Source organism: Canis lupus, chromosome 23 (assembly GCF_011100685.1).
Source record: "Canis lupus familiaris isolate Mischka breed German Shepherd chromosome 23, alternate assembly UU_Cfam_GSD_1.0, whole genome shotgun sequence".
Lineage (NCBI taxonomy): Eukaryota > Metazoa > Chordata > Mammalia > Carnivora > Canidae > Canis > Canis lupus.
The window spans coordinates 52,064,794-52,086,406 of record NC_049244.1 but is presented as its reverse complement, the minus strand read 5'-3'; the positions used below and the strand labels follow the sequence as shown (position 1 = coordinate 52,086,406).

At 34.8% G+C, this 21,613-nt stretch overlaps 1 protein-coding gene across 1 annotated transcript in view; it reads right to left on the bottom strand.

Moving 5' to 3' along the window:
• LOC119865448 (arginine and serine rich coiled-coil 1) overlaps nucleotides 1–21,613 on the bottom strand; it is a 396,620-nt gene that overhangs the window by 363,611 nt on the left and 11,396 nt on the right. The gene's annotated exons all lie outside the window — the stretch shown is intronic.

Below are 21,613 nucleotides of genomic sequence, written 5' to 3'. Positions count from 1 at the left end.
AGGATGTTTAATATGTTCACCATAAAAAAAATCAAAGTAAAAAGAATAAATGTAAAACTCATATATTTTCCATACACAGATTCCCATCTTAACTCATTTTCTATTTTCTAGATACCCATATATTCCAGAAGTCAGACTCTACTCATTTTAAAACTACAGGATTTCCAAGTACAAACTTTACATTTAAACCTAAACATAAGTCAGCCTCAGCATAATGAGTTTATATATCCAACAGTATTCTAATGCAGTGACCAATGACTTCTTTTGATTCATGGACAATTCAAAAGATTACAAATAAATGAATTCTGAAGGTACTCTGATTTAATTCACTGACTAGAAAATATGTATAAAATTCAATAGAGCAATGTAATACAGGTAGGTAGTGTATGAGAAAAAGAAAAACATTACAAAAGCAAGAAAAGGAGAGATCACCAAGTAAAGAATTAGGAATCCCAGATATTTACTACTTACATTTTACTTACTACTTAAATTTTATCACTCGAACAAGGATCATTTGCTTAACCACTTTTGTATGAAGTGGCAATCTTACAACTTTAATTTTTAAATTTAAAAAGTTTAGCATTATTCAAATTAAGAAATTAACATTGATACTATATTGTTAAAATAAAGTCTAATTTTCCTCGTTAACACTCAGAAAAGGACACCAGAAAGCTAAAACACCAGAAATGTTCTCCTTCTTTCCTTAATCATAGCATGAAGAAAAATGAGAATTAAACATATTTTTAAATATGTTAAATATGATAAAATAGACACAAACTCACAAGAATATTGTAGTACATCATAAAAATAATACATTTTTTCTAAAAACAACTTAACATTTTTATTGGCTTAACAGGTTAGAAAATACTTTGAATATATTAGATAAATGCATTTCCAGAAATTATGTCACACTCTTTCCAATTAATGCATATTTTTTACTTATTCTTTGTAATTCTACATTCTTAATTAAAACTGTCCTAATTTTTTCTGATATAAAGTAATCCCCCTCTTCCCTAACAACCTTCACATTTGTAGTCTATAGGATACAACAAGCGGATTTAAACTGTCTTGGTTCAATTAAAAAAAAAAATTTAAAAAAAAAAACTGTCTTGGTCTATGTTTGTCTCCTCTACATGCGTGTATATGTATGCATGTACAAGTGATGTGCTTGTCATCATTCCATGCTTCCTGTGGGTAGGAACCTATATACCTTTGAAGGGAAAAGAAATCACAGAAATAGGACAATTAAAACACTATACAGAACAGGAAAAAATATTTTAGAATTAATTCTTCCAGATTTATGTTAACTCCACAAGTCTGGAGATAAAAAGAATGTGTCAGTACCTGTGTACTTTGACACATTTGCAGCATGAGAGAGAAAAAACAGGAAATGAAACAAAACTATTCGTCAAGAAATGTCTGATTCCTTGTGTTTAGTAGGTACAGAATAATATACAATATATACATATACACAATTTATATACAAGAACTGGAATATAAATGAAGAAAACACTAGCAATTTTTAATATTTATAATTACTCTATGAAAGCCTAACATCAATAAATGAAATGTGAAAGTATTAAGTTCCTACTGAAAATATATATTATACAATACATATGTAATAAGAGTATACAGTTTTAAGAAATCCCCTCACATCATACAAGAAAGTCTTCAATTTAACCTCTTGAATCAAAATCAAAATGTATCTCTCTTAAGAAAAAAAGATCATGCCAAAGAACACAGGGAGTCAATAAAACCAGGAAATATTTGTTTGGGAATGTACAGTTTATACCTAAATCTGTAAAAATCCTGAGCACTACCTACACTCAATACACAGAAGTCACCAGCAAAGTTAAAAAAGAAATCAAGAGATGAATTAGAACAAAAATGATGAAAATGTATTATAAAATAAGCCAAAATCATCCTAGCACATAAGGCATTTGACAAAAATCAATACCCACTGTTAAAAAAAACACTCTCAGCTAACAAAAAATATAAAAGATTCTTCTTCAAGGTTATAAAGGGCAATAGCAAAAACCAACAGCTAACTTCAAATTTGAAGGTGACAGACTATTTTCCTTCTAAGATAGAGAAAATGTTGGGACACCTGGATGGCTCAGCGGTTGAGTGCCTGCCTTTGGCCCAGAGCCTGATCCTGGAGTCCTGGGATCCAGTCCTACATCAGGCTCCCTGCATGGAGCCTGTTTCTCTCTCTGCCTGTGTCTCTGCCTCTCTGCCCCTCTTTCTCTCTCTCTCTCTCTCTCTCTCATGAATAAATAAAGTCTTAAGAAAAAAAAAAGAGAAATGTCAAGGATGCCTAATCTCACCACTTTTCTACAACTGTAAAGTAGAAATCTTAGAAAATGCAAAGAGCCAAGAAAACTGAATAAATGGTGTACAGTTTAAAGACAAAACTGTCTCAACTTTCATGTAATATGACTGTTCTCACAGAAAATCCTAAGGTATATAAAAAATATCTACTAGATCTAATAAGAGTAGCAAGATTGCAAGATTTGAAATACACAAAAAACCAAAATATATACTGTGTAAAATATATATTATATTTAATAAATAATCAAGTTTACATCTATATGTTGGCAGCAAAATACTGGGAAATGAAATTTTAAAATAGTTCTTATTTTCAGTAGTGTCAAAAAATTGCAAGTAGGGGCACCTGGGTAGTTCAGTTGGTTTAAGTGTCCAATTCTTGATCTCACTGTGAGTTTAAACCTCCCATTGTGCTCCACGCTGGGTGCAGAGCCTACTCAAAAAAAAAAAAAAAAAAAAACCTGAAAGTAAATTTAACAAACGATATACAAGACTGTTACACTAAAAGCTACAAAACATTGTTAGGATAAATGAAAACCCAAAAAACTGGAGTGACATAACATGTTTGTAGATTAGAAGACTCAACTTGTTGATTCTCCTATTCTAATTCCATTAACTTCCTATCAAAATCCCAGCAGGATATTTTGAAGATATTGTCAAGCTGATGTTAACATTCATACAGAAATATAAAAAATAATACCTGACTTCAAGACTTACTATAAAATTTAATCATCAAAATAGTAGGGTATTAGTATAAAAACAGATCAATGGAACCAAGTAGACATTTTAGAAATAGAATTCCTTTCACATGGTCGATTGTGTTTGACAAGGCACCAAGATTACTGTCTGGGAAAATGAAACTCTTAAAAATGGTGTTAGACCACCATATGGGGGAAAAAAAAAGGAATTTCTACCTATATTTCACACCATACATAAAAAATAATTTGAGAATGACATTAACAAGATGGTAGAATAGGAAATCCCAACCCTTGTTCACCCCCTACACATACAACATAAAAATAACATAGAGACTAAATATCTTTATGAGCTAACCATAAAGTTGCAGTACCCCCAAGTAAGTGCAAAGCAAAGAACAGCTACATTAAAACGGCTAAGAAAAGCCAACTCTGCATCCACAACACTCCCTACACAAAGTAGGTACAATTAGGCTTGGCTTCTGGCTTCTCTCTTGCAGGGTATGGAGATAGAAAAAAGTAGAGTGTGCATCCAACACTCAAGCTTTCCAGAGGGCTACCCAAGAGAATGTCTTGTCTTTCCAGATTCAGAACGCTAATAGAACCAGTACACTTTGGATGGGCAATTGAGGCTGCTGAAAGTAAAAGACAGAGACAGTGCCTTGCTGAGAAACCAGAGACTCTATGGTGCAGCAAACAATGTCCAACATGACTCAGCACAATTAGAAATGGGTGTCTGAACTTGAAGTTTCTGCTAAGGAAGGAAAACAGTGGAGCAGGTGTCCAGGGTTCCAGATTTTCAGCGACTTCTTGGAGAAAAAAATATATGTTCTATCTGATTCAGAGTGCTGATGGGGAACTAACATACACTCTGGATGCCTGGAAGCCACTGACAACCAGGGAAAACAGAGCTGCTTGTTGCTTAGCACCAGAGAACCTGAATTGCCAAGGATACACATCAGATCGAGCAAAAGAATACAAACTCGTGAAAAAGAAGGCAGAATAATTCAAAATGGGAAATTACATGCACAATTTTAGAGAAGTTGCAACCTCCAGAAAAAGGTTTCAGAGGCCCCCAGAATCTCTAGTTAAACCAACTAATAAAGGTATTCCCTGTACAAAACCAGTCCCTAAAAACTGAGATGCCTGATTTTTTAAAAATTTCTAGAACTCAACAAAATATCAAAAAGCATAAGAAAAAAGGAAACATGACCCAAAGTAACAAAGTTCCAGAAACCAATCCAAAAGAAAGAGAGCTCAGAAAGAGATGAATTACCTGGAAAAAAAAATAATAATTGTCTTAAGAAGTTCAGAGCTGCCTGGGTGGCTTGGTTAGTTAAGCATCTGCCTTGGCTCAGGTCATGATGTCAGGATCCTGAGATAGAGCCCCACTGAGCCCTAGCGAGCAGGGAGCCTGTTTCTCCCTCTCTCTCTCCCCCTGCTTGTGCACACTCTTGCTTGCTCATTCTCTCTCTCTCAAATAAATAAATAAAAATCTTAAAAAACAGGAATGCCTGGTGGCTCAGTGGTTGAGTGTCTGCCTTCAGCTCAGGGAGTGATCCCAGGATCCGGGATCGAATCCCACATCCGGCTCCCTGCGAGGACCCTGCTTCTCCCTCTGTCTATGTCTCTGCCATTCTCTCTCTGTGTCTCTCTTATGAATAAATAAATAAATTTTGTTTAAAAAAAATCTTAAAAAACAAAAAGTTCGGGCAGCCCCAGTGCCTTAGCAGTTTAGCACCACCTTTAGCCCAGGGCATGATCACGGAGACCCGGGATCAAGTCCCACATCGGGCTCCCTGCATGGAGCCTGCTTCTCCGCCTGTGTGTGTGTGTGTGTGTGTGTGTGTGTGTGTGTGTCTCTAATAAATAAATAAAATCTCAAAAAAAAAAGTTCAATAACATAGAACTATGAACAGATGTTTGACTAAACAAAATCAGAAAAACAATGCATAAACAAAATATTAGTAAAGAGATAGAGACCATCAAAAAAGAAACAAACAGAAATTCTAGAGCTAACAAACAGAATAACTAAACTGAAAAATTCATTAGAGGGGTTCAACAGCAAATTTGATCAAACAACAACAACAACAAAAATCTGTGAACTCAAAATCAGATATTTTGAAATTACTGAGTTAGAGCAGCAAAATAAAAAACAATGGAGAAAGAGGAAAAAGCCTAAGGAAATTATGAGACAAAAACAAGTTGATTGATATACAAGAGAAGAAACAGAGGACACAAAACTTGTTAAAGAAATAATGATCAGAAATGTGTAAAATATGAGCAAGGTAATAGACATAAAAATTCAAAAAGCTTTGAAAAAAATTGCCAACCAAGAATACTATAACCAGCAAAACAATCCTCCAAAATTAAAGGTGAAACAGACTTTCTTAGACAAATAAAATTGAGGGAGTTCATTACCAGCAGATCTGCAAGAGAATCCTGCAAGATAAATGGAAAAAAACACAAGACAGCAACACTAGAACATTCGAAAATATAAATTTCACTGATAAAAGTAAATACATAAACAGATACAGAATACTCTAATATTGTACTGATGATAGGTAAACCACTTTTAATTCTGGTACAGAATTTAAAAGCCAAAAGTATAAAAAATAATTATAGTACCCTAATCTCAGCTCAGGTCATGATCTCTGGGTCTTAGGACTGAGCCCTGAATCTGGCTCTGGGCTCAGTGCTGAGTCTGCCTGAGATGCAATCTCTCTCCCTCTTCCTTTGCCCTTACCCCTGCTCATGCTGTCTCTGTATCAATTAAGCAAATAAATCATTTAAAAAAAAAAAACTAAAAAATTATGTCAATAGATACACACTATACAAAAATATAACTGTTAACAAAATAACAGTTGGAGACATGTAAAATGTATATAGGAGTTATATTACCCTTGTGAGTTTTTATTTAATTTGAAATTATCAGAAAACAGTTTCCTATACATTATCAATGAACAAATGGATTTTAAAGAGCAATATGATTCATAAAAATTTTTGTAAACCAAAAATGGTGCCCCCTCACAATGAAGTACTTAGGTAAAAAAATCTAACAAAATACACACAATATCTATTGAAAGACAATTTAAAAAACTCTGATGAACAAAATAATAACTAAATGGATATTCCATATTCATGGATTAGTAGACTGAATATTGTCAAGATGAGTGTTCTTCCTAACTTGATCTCTAGATTGAATGTAATCCCAGTTAAAAGCCCAGCAATTTATTTTGTATATATCAACAAACTGATTCTACAGTTTATATACATAGGCAAAAGACCCAGAATAGCCAAAAAGAATTGAAGAATAAAGTTGGAAGACTGACATTACTTGACTTCAAGTCTGCTCTAAACCTATAGTAATTAAGGCAGTATGGTATTTACAAAAGAATAGATAAATAGATCCACACAACAGTAGTAGACCCACAGAAATAGTTGATCTTTGACAATGGAACAAAAGCAATATAATGTAACAAAGATAGTCTTTTCAGTAAATGATGTTGGACCAGCTGGACATCCACAAGCAATAAAAAAAAGAAACAACAAATGAACCTAGACAAGGATCTAGTATCCTTCACAAAAACTTACTCAAAATGGATCACAGACCTAAATATAAAACACAAAACTATATAATCCCTATAACATAGAAGAAAACCTAGATCACTTTGGATATGGCAGCAACTTTAGATACAAAACCAAAGGTATGATCCATAAAAGAAATAACGGATAAGCTATACCTCATTAAAATTAAAAACTTCTGCTCTGCAGAAGAGAATGTGAAGAGATAACACAACAAGCCACAGACTGGAAGAAAATATGTACAAAAGACACATCTCATAAAAGGAGTGTCACCTAAAATATACAAAGAATTCTTAAAACTCAACGATTTAAAAAAAAAAAAAAGCCAAATTAAAATATGGGCCAAAGACCTTAAGAGACAACTCAACAAGAAGATATACAGATGGCAAATAAGCATATGAAAAGATCTTCCACATATGTGTCATCAGGGAAATGCAAATTAAAGTAATAATGAACTACCACTAAAAACCTATGGCCAAAATCTGAAACACTAGCAAGGCCAAATGCAGGTAAGGATGTGGAGCAATATAGGAACAGCCACCTTGGAAGACAGTCTGACAATTTCTTACAAAACTAAACATACTGGGGATCCCTGGGTGGCGCAGCGGTTTGGCGCCTGCCTTTGGCCCAGGGCGCGATCCTGGAGACCTGGGATCGAATCCCACGTCGGGCTCCCGGTGCATGGAGCCTGCTTCTCCCTCTGCCTATGTCTCTGCCTCTCTCTCTCTCTCTGTATGACTATCATAAGTAAATAAAATTTAAAAAAAAAAAAAAAAAAACTAAACATACTCTTACCGTATAATCCAGCAATCAGGCTCTTTGGTATTTACCCAAAGGACCTGAAAACTTAAGTTCACACAAAAACCTGCACACATATTTATAACTGCTTTATACATAACTGTTAAAACCTGGAAGAAACCAAGTCATGCTGCAGGAGGTAAATGTACAAACTGTGGTACATCCAGACAATGGAATATTACTTAACACTAAAAAGAAATTAACTATCAGGCCATGAAAAGACATAGATGAATCTTAGCTGCATATTACTAAGTAAAAGAAGCCAACCTGAAAAGGCTGAATACTATATGATTCCAACTACAGGACATTCTGGAAAAAGCAAAACTATGGTGACAGTAAATAGATCAGTGGTTGCCAGAGGTTGTTTGGGGATTGGAGGAGGGTGAATAGGCAGAGGAATTTTAGGGCAGTTAAATTACTCTGTAAGAAACCATAAGGATAGATACATGTCATGATACGTTTGTCTAAACCCATAGAACGTACAACACAAAGAGTGAACCTTAATGCAAACTATGGACTTTGGGTGATTACACATTGTCAGTGTAGGTTCATTACTGGAACAAATGTACCACTCTGGTGTGGGGGATGATGAAAATGGGGGAGGCTATGCATGTGAATGGAGGGGCAAAGAATACATGGGAAATATCTATACTTTCCTTTTAATTCTGTTATAAACCTAAAACTGTTCTAAGAAAAAATAAAATCTTTAAAAACTCAGTAACTATAAAAGTAGGTTAATAGATGCACAATATATTATGATATAATTTGTGACATCAATAACAGAGTCAGGGTAAGCAGACGTAAAAGAGTAGTTTCTGTATATAACTAAGTTGTTACCAACTTAAAATAGATTTTTCTAATTTTAACATTTTAATGTAAATTCCACAGTCACAAAGAAAATAATCATAGAAGATACACAAAAGAAAATAAGGAATCAAAGCATGTTAATATAAAATGACAAAACACCAAGGAAAGCAGCAAGAGAGAACAGGGAAGGCAAAACAGCTATAAGACAGCTAAAAAATAGCTATGATCTTTCTATAGTTATAATTTTTTTTGAGCCCTCGAAGATAATGTAAGTGACTTACGCTCTTCAAACAAAAGATATAGACTAGCTGAATGAGGTAAAAAAACAAGATACAATCATATGCCATTTACCAGAAATCACCTTAGATATGAAGACAGAAACCAGCTGAAAAAAATCAAAGGATGGAAAAGATATTTCATGCAAATGGTAACCCAAAGAAAATAGAGGCTGACACAACAGCCCCTATTTATAGGGACGCAACAGACTAAGTCAAAAATTCACAAGGAGGAAAAAAGGATATTATGTCATAATAAAAGGGTCAAGTCACCAAGAAGATATAACAATTGTAACTATATATGCATTTGATATCAGGATACTCAGATATATGAAACAAACATTGACAAAATGGAAGAAATGGAGCAACACAGTAAAAATAAAGTGTTTCAATCCTCCATTTTTTAAAAGATTTTATGTATTTATTTGAGAGACAGCACACATGAGCAGGGGTGTTATTTGAGACACAGCACACATGAGCAGGGGTGGGGGCAGGGGGAGAAGCATACTCAATATGCTTCTCAGACCTCAATATCATGACCTAAACTGAAGACCTCCACTTAACGGACTGAGCCACCCACTCAATCCTCTACTCTCAATAATGGAGAAAACAAAGACACAAGATCTATAAGAGAACAGAAGACTTGAACAACACTATAGACCAATTGGATATAAGAGATATATAAAGAACATTCCATCCTAGAGTTGCAGAATATACATTCTTCTCAAACACACATGGAACATTCTCCAGGAGAAATCACAGGTTAGGCCACAAAACAAATTGTAACAAATCCATACAAAGTATCTTTTCTGACCACAATGAAACTAAACTAGAAACACAGCAGCAGAAAAACTGGAAAATCCATAAATACATGGAAATTAAACATATACTTGAAAAATCAAAGGGTCAAAGAAGAAATCACAAGGGAGGGGCACCTGGGTGGCTCAGTCAGTTAAGCCTTTGGCTCAGGTTATAATCTCAGAGCCATGAAACCAAGCCCCACTTTGGACTGGACACTCAGCAGAGACTGCTTGTCCCTCTCCCTCTGCTCTTCCCTCAGCTCTCTCTTCTCTCAAATAAATAAATAAAGAAACTCTTTAAAAAAAAAAAACAAAAAACTCATTAAAACAAACTAAAAAAGACCAGAAATAATGAAATAAAGCATAGTAAAACAATTTTAAAAGTCAATGAAACAAAGGGGCAACTGGGTGACTCAATTAGTTGGGTGACCAACTCTTGGTTTTTGGTTTGGGTCATGATCTCAGAGTCATGGGACTGAGCCCCACGCTGGGCTTGGCCCTCACCAGGTAGGCTGCTCGAGATTCTCTCTCCCTCTCCCTCTGCCCTTCCGCAGCTCCCATGCACACACTCTCCCTCAATCTCTCTCTCTCTCTAATAAATACATCAATTTTTTAAAAAGTCAGTGGAACTAAGAGTCTCTTTCTTAAAAAAAATAGAACTGGCAAGCCCCTAACTAGATTAACTAAGGGAAAAAAAAGACATAACTAAAATCAGATATCAAACAGGAGAAATTACAACTGATCTCAAAGAAATAAAAAGGATTATGAGACTACTATTACCAATCATACATCAACCAACTGGATAACAAAAAAATATGGATAAATTATACAAATACACAATCTATGAAGACTAAATTATGAAGAACAGATAATCTGAACAGAGCATTGCAAGGAGACTGAATCAGTAATCAAAAACCTCACAACAAATAAAAGCCCAGGACCAGATGGCTTCATTGGAGAATTCTAGCAAACATTTAAATAAGAATCAATGCCAATCCCTCTGAAACTCTTCCAAAAAATTAAAGAGTAGGGAACACTTCCAAACTCCTTTTATTACCCTGTTACCAAAGCCAAACAAAGATAGTACAAGAAAACTACAGACCAATAGCTATTTGAATATTGATGCAAAAAACTCAACAAAAAACTAGCAAATCAAATTCAACATTCAAATAATTATAGAGCATAAACAAATGGGTTTCATGCCTTGAATGCAAGGATCATTAAATATACAAAAATCAGTGAGTATACCACATTAGCAAAATGAAGAAAACAAAATTACATGTTCATGTCAACTGATATAAAAATATTTGACAAAATTGGGCAGCCCAGCCCGGGTGGCTCAGCGGTTTAGCACTACCTTCAGCCCAGGGTGTGATCCTGGAGACCCGGGATCGAGTCTCACGTCAGGCTCCCTGCACGGAGCCTGCTTCTCGCTCTGCCTGTCTCTCTCTCTCTCTCTCTCTCTCTCTACTGTGTCTCTAATGAATAAATAAATAAAATCTTAAAAAAATATATTTAACAAAATTAAATATCTTTTCATGTAAAAACACTCAACAAATTAGGAACAGAAGTAACTCAATATAATAAAGGTCATACACAAATGGCCCAGAGTTTAACATCATACTGAACAGTGAAAAACTGAAATCTTTTCCTCAAAGACTAGTTAACAAGGCAAGGATGATCACACTTGCCACTTCTATTCAACATAGGACTAGAATTTCTAGCCAGAAAAACTAAATAAGCAAGAAAAAGAAATAAAAGTCATCTAAATTGTTAAAGTAAAATTATGACTTTGACATGACATGATCTTAAATGTAGAAAACCCTAAGACTACACAAAACACACAAACAATAAGCAAATTCAAGGAAGTTGCAAGTTACAGGATCAAATTTAAAAAATCAGTTGTGTTAAAAAAAGAAAAGCTGTGTCTCTTTACACTAACAATGAGCAAACTAGAAAGAAAATTAATCTCACTTACATTATCATTAAAAAGAACAAAACTAAGAATAAACTTAACCAAGGAGGCAAAAATCTTGTACACACACACTCCACAGGAAAACACTGCAGAAAAAAATTAAAGATGACAATAGAAAAATATCCCATGTTCATAACATGGGAAGACTTAGTATTTACTGTTAAAAAAAGATGTATTATATCAAAGTTATCAAAGGATGTAATGCAAACACTATCAAAATCCCAAAAGGTCTTTTTCACAAAATAGGAAAATTCTAAAATTGATCTTGACTCTCAAAAGACACTAAATACCCAAAACAATCTAGCAAAAGAACAAAGCTGAAGGCCTCACACTTGTGATTTCAAAATATATTACAAGTTATATTAATCAAAGCACTGGTATTGGCATACAAACATATAGAAAAGTATATGGAAAAGTATAGAGAGTCCAGAAATAAACCTTTGTCTATGTGGTGAAATGATTTTCATAATGTTAATAAGCCTACACAATGGAAAAATGATAGTCTTTTCAAAAAAAGTCGGGAAAACCATATCCACATACAAAATAATGAAGTTGGGGTGCCTAGGTGGCTCAGTTCATTACACATCTGCCTTTGGCTCAGGTTATGATCTCAGGCTCCCTGCTCAGTAAGGTGTCTGCTTCTCCCTCTCCCCCTCCTTCTACTCTTTCTTGCTATCACTCTCTCTCTCAAATAAGTAAATAAAATCTTAAAAAAAAAAAATGAAGATGGACATTTATATCATATATAAAATTAACTCTAAATGAGAAAAAAAAGGGATAAGAAATTCGAAAAATTAATAGCTGACAACTTCCCTAATCTGAGTAAGAGAACAGACATTCAGATCCAGGAAGTAGCCCCCAAAAAAATTAACACAAGGAGGTCCACACCAAGACAATAATAATTAAAATGGCACAAAGTATGATAAACAGAATTGTAAAAGCAGCAAGAGAAAAGAAAATAGTTACAAACACGGAAAACCCCATAAGGCTGTAACTCTTTCAGCAGGAACACTGCAGGCCAGAAAGGAGTGGCAATGATATATTCAAAGTGTTGAAAGAAAGAAAAAAAAAAAAAAAAAAAAACTGAAACCAAGAATACTCTACCTGGCAAGATTATCAGTCAGAATAGGAGAGAGAATGAATTTCCCAAACAAAAGTCCAAGTTCATTACCATTAAAACCAGCCTTATAAGAAACATTAAAGGCAATTCTTTGAAAGAAAAAGCTATCATTTGGCATGAAAAATTAGAAAAGAAAAAGTTTCATAGGTAAATACAAACATATAATAAAAGTAATAGATTAATCGCTTAAAAATTAGTATGGAGTTCAAAGTACAGAAGCAATAAAATCAATTATATCTATAAAACTCACTCAAAGGATTGACAAAATAAAGGATGTATAGTATTAATTCATATAGATAAAACATGGAAGGAGGAGAAGTAAAAAATTTAGTGCTTTTAGAATGGGTTCAAGTGACCATCAACTTAATACAGACTGCTATATATACATAAGATGTTATATATGAACCTCATTGTGACTACAAATCAAACATCTAAAATAAATACACAAAAAATACAGAAAAAGGAGTCTAGGCATAACACTACAGAAAACCATCACACTATAAAAAAAGAGAGCAAAAGGAGGAGAAAGGAACAGAGGAACTATAGAAACAACCACTAAATAAGTAACAAATTGGCAATAAGTACATACCTACCAAAAATTACTTTAAATGTAAATGGACTAAATGCTCCAATCAAAAGACATATAGTGACAGAATGGATTAAAAAAAAAAAAGACTCAACATCCTGCCTACCCAAGATTCACTTCAGAACTAAAGACTTTTGAAGATGAAGGGTCAGATAAACATCTACCATGCAAATGGGAGCAAAAAGAAAGCTGGGGTAACAGTACTAACAAATTAGACTTTAAAACAAATAATGTTTTAAGAGACAAACAAAAAAGGCCACTACACAATGATAAAGGGAACAATCCAACAAGTAGACATATCAATTGTAAATATTTATGTACCCAACATGGAAGCACCAAAATATATAAACTATGAACAGATAAGGGAAGAAACTGACAGTAATTCAATAACCATAGAGGACTTTAACACCTACTTACATCAATGGATGGATAGACTATACAGACAGATGTCAACAAGGAAACAGTGGCTATGAATGACACGTCAGACCAGGCAGGCCTAACATAACATATTCAGAACACTCCATCCTTAAACAGTAGAATACACATTCTTTCCAAGTATATATGGCACATTCTGCAGAACAGATCACATTTTAGGTCACAAGTCTGAATAAATTCAAAAAGACAAAAATGATAACATACATGTTTTCAAAAACACAACACTGTGAGACTAGAAATCAATCACAAGTGAAAATCTGGAAAGAACACAAATAGATGGAGATTAAAAAAACATGCTACTAAACAATGAATGGGTGAACCAAGAAATCAAAGAGGGAATAAAAACACACACAGACAAATTAAAATGAAAACACAATGGATGGGACACCTGGATAGCTCAGCTGTTGAACATCTACCTTTGGCTCAGGGCGTGATCCTGGACTCCTGGGTTCAAGTCCCAATTGGGCTCCTTGCATGGACCCTGCTTCCTCCTATGCCTATATCTCTGCCTCTCTCTCTCTCTGTGTTTCTCATGAATAAATAAATGAAATCTTTAAAAAAAAAAAAAAAAAAAAAAAGAAAACAATGGTTGAAAATCGTTGGGATGCAGTAAAAGTTGTTCTAAGAGAGAAGATTATAGTAATATGGACCTAAGTCAAGAAGCAAGAAAAACCTGAAATAAACAACCTGAAATTACACCTAAAGGAGCTAAAAGACAAAACAAAACAAAAAGCAAAGACCAAAGCCAGTAGAACAAAGGAAAGAACAACAATTGGAGCAAAAATAGAGACTAAAATAATTAAGAGATCAACAAAACCAGTAGGTAGTTCTTTAAAAAGATAAACAAAATTGATAAATGTTTAGCCAGACTCAGCAAAATAAAAAAAGAGGGAACTCAAAATCAGAAATGAAGAAATAGAAATAAGAACTTACAACTCAGAAATACAAAGGGTTATAATACTATGAAAAAGTACATGCCAACAAACTGGGCAACCTAGAAGAAATGGATAAATTCTTAGAAACGTAACATCCCAAAACTAATCAGGAAGAAATAAAAATTCTGAGCAAACTGATTGCTAGTAATGAAACTGAAAAGATAATCACAAAATTCCTGATAAACACAGGCAGCCCTCGTGGCTCAGTGGTTTAGCACCACCTTCAGCCCAGGGCATGATCCTGGAGACCTGGGATTGACTCCCATGTCAAGCTCCCTGCATGGAGCCTGCTTCTCCCTCTGCCTGCGTCTCTGCCTCTCTCTCTCTCTTTCTCTCTGTGTGTCTCTCATGAATACATAAATAAAATCTTAAAAAAAAAATTCCTGACAAAAAAGTCCAGGACAAGATGGCTTCACAGGTAAATTCTACCAAACATTTATTTTTTTTAAGATTTTATTTATGTATTCATGAGAGACACAGAGAGAGGGGCAGAGACACAGGCAGAGGGAGAAGCAGGCTCCATGCAGGGAGCCTGATGTGGGACTCGGTCGGGGGACTCCAGGATCATGCCCTGAGCTGAAGGCAGACGCTAAACTGCTGAGCCACCCAGGGATCCACCTCTACCAAACACTTAAAGAAGAGTTAATACTTATTCTTCTCAAATTATTCCAAAAACAGAAGAGTAAGGAAAACTTCCAAATTCATTCTATGTGGCCAGCATTACCTGATACCAAAACCAGATAAAGGCACCACAAAAAAAGAGAACTACAAGCAATTATCTCTCATGAACATAGCTGCAAAAACCCTCAACAACATATTAGCAAACCAAATCCAACAATACATTAAAAACAAATCATTCACCATTATTGGATGGGATCTATTCCTGGGATGTAAGGGCAGTTTGATATTCACAAATTGATCAACGTGACATATCTCATTAACAAGAGAAAGGATAAAAACCCTATGATCATAACAACAGATGATCACAATAGATGCAGTAAAGCATTTTACAAAGTATAACATTCATTCATGATAAAAAACCCCAACAAAGTAGGTTCAGATGGAATATACCTCAACCTAAGAAAGGCCATATATGAAAACCCCAAAACTAACATCATACTGAGTGTTGAAAAACTGAGAAACTGAGAGCTTGTGCCCTAAGATCAGGTACAAGACAAAGAAGTCCACTCTTACCACTTCTATTCCACATAGTAGTGGAAGTCCTAGCCACAACAAAATCAGAAAAAGAAATAAAAGGCATCCAAATTGGTAAGGAAGATGTAAAACTGCCACTATTTGAGAGGGCATGACACTATATATAGAAAACCCTAAAGACTCCACCAAAAAACTACTAGAATAAGTCAATTTAATAAAGTCTCAGGATGCAAAGTTAATATCAAAAACCTGTTACATTTCTATACACTAATAATGAAGTAGCAGAAAGAAATGAAAAATAATCCCATTTACAATTGCACTGAAAGGTATAAAATACCTAAGAATAAACATAACCAAAAAAGTAAAAAGACCCATACTCTGAAAACTATAAAACACTGATGAAAGACTGAAGATGACACAAACAGGTATTCCATGCTCATGAATTGGAAGAACAAATATTGTCAAAATGACCATACTCCCCAAAGCAATCTACAGACTTAATGCAACCCCTATCAAAATACCAACAAAATTTTTCACAGAACTAGAACAAACAATCTTAAAAATTTGTATGGAATCACAAAAGACCCTAATGAGCCAATGCACTCTGGAGGGGGAAAAATCAACTAAAAGTATCACAATCCCTGATTTCAATATATACTAGAAAACTATAGTAATCAAAAGAGTATGGTACTAGCACAAAAACAGACACATATATCAATGGAACAGAATAGAGCCCAGAAATAAACCCATGATTATATGCTTTAATCCATGACAAGGGAGGCAAGAAAATACAGTGGTGAAAAGACAGTCTTTCCAACAAATGGTGTTAGGAAAACTAGACAGCTACATGCAAAAAATTGAAATGGGACCACCTTCTTATACTATACACAAAAATAAAATGTATTATAGGCCTAGATGTGAGAACTGAAACCATAAAACTCCTAGAAGAAAACATAGGCAATAATTTGACATCAGCCTTATTAGCAAAAGTCTTCTCAAGGAAGGGAAACAAAAGCAAAAGTAAACTTTTGGGATTACACCAAAATAAAAAGCTCTTGCACTGTGAAGGAAACCATCAACAAAAAGGTAAACTACTGAATGAGAGAAGATATTTGCAAATAATATATTTGATGAGACAATATTCAAAATCTATAAAGAAACTTCTACAACTCAACACTGAAACATATATACACACACACTCGCATGTAAATAATCCAATTAATAAATGAGCAAGAGGATTCAGTTTTCTAAAAGAAGACATACACATGGCCAAAAGACACATGAAAAGATGCTCAACATCATTCACCAACAAAGAAATGTACATCAAAACCGCATTAAGATATCACTTCACGCCTGTCAGAATGACTAGAATCGAAAGACAAGAAATAAGATTGGCAAGGATGTAGAGAAAAGGAAACCCTCAAGCACTATTGCATGCATGAGGGAATGCAGACTAGTACAGTCACTGGAAAACTATGCAATTTCCTCAAAAAATTAATAATAAAAGTATCATATATGTATACACACACAACACACACACACACACACACACACACAAACAAAAGGATATTACTCAGCCGTAAAAAAAAAGAATGAGATCCTGCCATTTGCAAGACCTAGAGGGTATTATGCTAAGTGAAATAAAGACAAATACCATATGATTTCACTTTTATGAGGAATTAAAAAAACAAACAAACAAACATAAAAAAGCAGAAGTAAACCCATAAATACAGAGAACAAACTGATGTTTGCCAAAGGGGAGAGGGTTGAGGGAGGGGCAAAATGGATGAAAAGGAGTGAGAGGTACCGGCTTCCAGTTATGGAATGAATACTTCATGGGGATGAAAGGTACAGCACAGGGTCAACAGTATTGTAATAGTCAGATGATAGCTACATTTGTGGGGAGCCTGGCATAACATAAATTTGTGGAGTCCCTATGTTGTACAGACTAATGTAACATTGTGTGTTTAAAAAAAAAATACACAGCTTTGTAAAGGACATAATAATGCTGAGCTAATAAAAAAAAAAAAAAGCAAGGTTTATACAAGAAAAACTTTAAAAATACTCCTGAATTGCAAAACACCTTGCCTACAACAAAGGAAAAATTATCCCTCTGCTCTTTGAACAACTCAACATGATAAAGATGTCAGTTCTCCATAATTTATAAGTTTAATAAACTCCCAATAAAGGCACCAAAAAGCTTTTTTAATGGACCTAAATGAGTTAATATCAAAGTTTATATGAAAAAAATAAACAGTTCACATGAAAATAATGGCCAAAAGAACACTGAAAAAGAAAAGGTAAATGTCAAAGGGGGACTCAGCCCTACTCAACATTAAAGTATACTGTGAAGTTTCTGGTGTGTCTGGGTGGCTCAGTGGGTTAAGATGACTGACTTGATTTTGGCTCAGGTCATGATCTCAGGGTCACAAGATCAGGCTCTGAGCTGATTGTGGAGCCTGCCTGGGATTCTCTCTCTCCCTCGGCCTCTCCCCCAACTCCCTAAAAATACATGTATATACACACAGTGAAGTTTCTATAGTTAGAAATGCGATACTAGTGTATAAATGCAAATTAGACCCGTGGAATATGCATAGACAAGAAAAAGACCCAAGTAGTAATGGAATTTAGTATATCAATAAAGAGGACATCATAAATCACTGGGGCAAAGATGCACTTTTTAATAAATGGTGATGTCACAATAGCCAATTGAAAAAAGAAAACAAGAGATCCATACCTCATATCACTGACAAGAATAAATCCACATGTACGAATGACATAAACGAAAAAATGAAATAAAAAGGTATGCTAGAAAAATACATCAGTGAATTCCTCTTTATCTGGGTCTAAGGAAAGAATCTCTATATTTGAATGTGAGGAATGGAAGGAAAGATGGACTGAGTGATAAATTTGACCACATAAAAAAGCTTCTGCATGGCCAAGAAATAAGCATGAACAAAGGCCAAAAGGCATCTGAAAAACTAAGAGAAAATATTTGCCTTATGTGTTACCAGTAAAGGGTTAATCTACCTAGTAAGTAATTCTTAAAAATTAAAGAAAAAAGGGGTGCTTGGATGGCTCAGTCAGTTAAGCGTTTGCCTTTGGATCAGGTCATGATCCCGGAGTCCTGGGACCGAGCCCCACATCGGGCTCCCTGCTCAGCAGGGAGTCTGCTTCTCCCTCTCCCCCTGTGTGCTTGCTCACTTTCTATCTCACTCAAATAAATAATAAATAAATAAATAAATAAATAAATAAATAAATAAATAAATAAATAAATAAATCTTTTAAAAAATTAAAGAAAAAATATCAAAAATCCCAAAGACATGAAAATTCACACACAAAAAAGGAAAAGTAGCCCTCAAACATAAAAATATGTTCAAACTCACATATGATAAAAAGAAATGAAAACCAAAACTACACTAGAAAATCATTTTTCATCTATCAGATTAGAAACGTTTAAATAGGACAACACATCCTATTGATGAGGCTGTGAGGAAACAGAAGTCTCATACATTACTGATAGGAATTTGGCAATTTCTATCAAAACTAGAAATTTACCTTTTTCTCTAGCAATCCTATTTCTAGGAGTTTACCCTGAAAATATACCTCTGACAATACAAAAATATTTATGTACAAGGTTATCCGTGGCAGCTTTTTAGTAACTGCAAAATTTGGGAAGTCTCCTTAATGTCCATAACTAGGAGACAGACTAAACAAATTAGGATACAGCCATACAATGAGAAACTAAGCAGCCATAAAAAAAATGAGAAAGACTACCATTGATGGACATGGAGTGCTTTTCAAGGTGTATTAGTCAACAAAAAGAGCAAAGTACAAAAGAATACAGTATGCCACAGATTAATACTACTTTGTTTAAAAAGAAAGAGAGGAAAGCTAAAACACAAATAAGATAAGTTACCTACAGAGTGGTTACGAACAAGATGAAAGGAGAAAGGGGAGTGCTATTTCTCTGCATATACCTTCTTAGTATAGTGGTGTCTGTTGGAACTTTATTAATGTTTCACCTACTGGACAGCCCCGGTGGCTCAGCAGTTTAGTGCCGCCTTCAGCCCGGGGTGTGATCCTGGAGACCCAGGATCAAGTCCCACATCGGGCCCCCTGCATGGAGCCTGCTCCTCCCCCTGCCTGTGTGTCTCTGCTTCTCTGTGCGTGTGTGTATCTCATGAATAAATAAATAAAATCTTAAAAAAAAAAAAAATGTTTCACCTACTAAAATAAGGGCGGGAGGGGCACCTGGCTGGCCCAGTCAATGGAGCATGCAACTCCTGGTTCCAGGCTCATGAGTACCAGGCCCAAGTTGGGTGCAGACATTAATAAAAATAAATAAATATATTTTAAAAAATAAAATAATAAAATAAAGGGGAGGACAAATAAAATTTTTGAATTTAGGGAGATAAAAAAAAAAACTTAAAATGAAATATAAACAAAAACAAAGGAACCTACACTTTGAGGAAACTAGCTGTAATGAAGTAAAGAAGTGAACTAGTTAAGTTTTGAATAAATCCCTGAACTTGTTTTCTGATATACAGAATAAAAGTATTACCATGCATGGCACCCTGACAGAGTTACAAAACCCAAACTACAAAATGTGTATGTGCTAGATATTTGGTCATTGACTAGACAGCACTGATACACGTTTTAAGGTCTTCCTTGCACTGCAAAGGAAAAGAAATTAGTATTTCCAGATTTCCCTTTGGAGACCAAGCTAGGTAACTGGGCAGAAAAACAGCTTCCAGGTGAGTATCTTGAGAATCACCCACTGCAGTGCTACAAAGTGAAAGAGCACCTAAAATTTCCAGTGACTTCTGAGCAAACAACCAGCTGCCATGCTTCAAGTCAAAATAATCAAGGACAGCATCCTCAATCCCCAAGCCCTTCCAAAGGTTACCAAAGTTCCCTCCATTAAAACACTGATGCTTGAAATCAAACTATAAATGACTGAAAATACATGGGAGTTTATGTGAAACCACTTTATAAACTAAAAAGGACCATAAAAAGTATGTATTATTACTTTTGTTCCCACTGATGGGAAACTTCAATTGAAATTGTTTTCTGGTAATCCGCCTCTTTTTAGACAAATCAATACATCCAAAATAAAGCTTTCCTTCTGTAAATCAATAAAACAATAAAACTTTTCTTGCTACAAAACCAAGCATTCTACCCAACTTCATTTCCCCAATTAAACATTCACTTAAATCAAGGCACATTTACTAAGCAAGGCATTTTGCTAGGTAATAAGAGGATCCTCCTGCAAGAATTTATATTATATGAGAATAACGAAACATAATATTCAAAATACAAGTGTTAAAAATCAGGAACTATATGTGATGGGGGGGTCAAAAAGGAGGGATTAAATTTGACCTGGGAGTGAAAAGGTACAAAATCAAAAAAGGACTGAGAAAAACTAAAGGGTAAGTCAAACTAAACATTAAAGGGTAGATAGTGCAAGAAAGTGGAAGAAAGAGCATGTTCAAAGAAACAAAGCTAGCAACTCAGGGACACGTAACACCAGAGTGGCTTATCCATGGAATATGACAAAACGACAGGAGGCTGAGGCCAAATAACACCAAGGCCAGAAAGCTAAACATTTAAACGTAAACTGCTGTCATCCAACTTCAGATTCAGTGATTTATAAAATTCTGTGCCTAAATAACAAAACCAGCCTAATATGCCCCACAAGCAGAGCCTAATACAGGTATGAAGAACGAAGCAGAGAAAAGAAATTGCCTAAAATGCTTTTAATCCTAACATTTTTCTGCTCAAAAATCTTCAAAAATTTCTGAAAGCCTACTTTTATCAAGTCCATCAATACCATAGTCCCCATCCTATTCAACCAAATTTTCTACCACTGCCCAAACGTACAACTGACTTCAGATAGGCTATTCTCTTCATTATCGACTCTTGAGCACAGCAAGAAAACACAGGTGCAGTATGAGTCTGCAGTGTATTAGTCTAGCTGTGTATTAGTCTGTTCCAGCTGCAATAACAAAATACTACAGACTGGACAGTTTAAATAATGGAAATTTACTTCTCATGGTTCTGAAGGCTAGAAGTCCAAAATGAAGATGCCAGCTGATCTGGCTCCTGGTAATCACTGC